The 1,728-nt window shown below is 43.8% G+C and overlaps 1 pseudogene; it reads left to right on the forward strand.

The window, feature by feature from the left end:
- The first annotated feature begins 665 nt into the window (after nt 1-665).
- Nucleotides 666-1,158, forward strand: LOC112927494 (large ribosomal subunit protein eL29 pseudogene; annotated as a pseudogene).
- Nucleotides 1,159-1,728: the final 570 nt, after the last annotated feature.

Here is a 1,728-nt window from a genome sequence, read left to right on the forward strand (position 1 = left end):
ATCCACTGCCCGGAAGGCTGACTTGGGTTACCCGTGATGTTCTCCACCCAGTCCAGCCCCTTGCTCGGAGCAGGTGGATGGGGGAGGCGAAGCAGCTGACAGGAGTTCATATCCCCAGGGTACTCATTACCTAATTTTTATATCCAGAATCACAGAATTGGAAGGGACTCAGAAAGTCAGTTGTCTAGCCCCTGCCCTGGAAGAGCATTGGTAAATTGTTTCTGAAAAAGTTCAGCTGGGACCAGAACACAATAATTTTACTTGGCAGCTGACTGTGGGATTCAAGCTTCCAGAAAAGTCGAGTGTAATAGGCAGCCAAGAAAGAAGGAGACAAGAAGGCATGCCTAGCGGAGCTAACAGCTTCACCTGAGATGATGGGGCACATGGATCTGGAACTATCACTACCTGCCCAACAGGAGGGTGTAGACAGTGCTGAGCTAGCTAGTACCTTTTCACCAGCAGACGTGTCTGCTTTTCTGACTTGACAAGCATCACAGTTGCATGTATTCAAAAATCTCTTGGCTAAAAGATTTTGTGGCTATCTTCTAAATCTTCACTTTTTTGGAAGCAGGCATTTCCAAGTGCTTTCTAAATAAACTTAAAAAATTTTTAAGCTGTCTCTTTTTCTCTTGCAGTTGGAAGCACTTGGGGAGCTGTGGCTTTGGTGCAGACATGGCCAAGTCCAAGAACCACACCATGCATAATCAGTCATGAAAATGGCACAGAAATGGCATCAAGAAACCCTGGTCACAAAGATACAAATCTCTTAAGGGGATAGACCCCAAGTTCTTAAGGAACATGCACTTTGCCAAGAAGCACAAGAAGGGCCTGAAGAAGATGCAGGCCAGCAATGCCAAGGCCATGACTGCACATGCTGAGGCTATCAAGGCCCTTGTTAAGCCCAAGGAGGTTAAGCCCAAGATCCCAAAGGGCAGCAGCCACAAGCTCAATCGATTTGCCTACATCACTCACCCTAAGCTCAGGAAATGTGCTCATGCCCACATTTCTAAATGTCTCAGGCTCTGCTGGCCAAAGGCCAAGGCCAAGGCTCAAACTGAGGCCGAGGCTGCAGGTGCAACCCTGGCTCCAGCTCCTGCTCCTACTCCTGCAGTGCAGGCTCCCAAAGGTGCCCAGGCTGCCACAAAGGTTCCAGTGTAGAGGCTTCTGCCTGCCAGTGTGAGGATGGAAGGACTGGTATGACCCCTGGGCTTCTGTCTGCATGGGCCTGGTGTCCTTCTGTGCTACTTGTACAAATAAACCTGTGGCAGGATCCGTCAAAAAAAAATTTTTAAGCTTACACAAAATTGCAAATAATAGTACATACCACAAAATATGTTTCCTGAGCTGTTTAGAATAAATTGAGGGCATGACACTGCATCACTCCCATAATATTTCAGTATGTATTTTTTACAAACAATGGCTTCCTCCTAACCAACTGTAAAATATCTACCAAAATCAAGAAAACAAGATGGATGTATTATACATTATATTATAATATATCCCTTAAGATTACCACTATCTGATCTTTAGATTTCATTAATATTAACGCTTACCCCCAAATTTAGCAAGGTGATGGATAAAAATGGATAGAATAAAATAAATAGCTTTTCTGTAATAACCAACTATAAGATGTGATAAAAAATATTCCTCATGTTGTAACAAAAACTGTTCTATATGAAGGAAATAACCCTACACACCCAACAGAAAATATGCAAAAGATATTTGGTT

Source organism: Vulpes vulpes, chromosome 6 (assembly GCF_048418805.1).
Source record: "Vulpes vulpes isolate BD-2025 chromosome 6, VulVul3, whole genome shotgun sequence".
In the NCBI taxonomy this organism is placed as follows: domain Eukaryota; kingdom Metazoa; phylum Chordata; class Mammalia; order Carnivora; family Canidae; genus Vulpes; species Vulpes vulpes.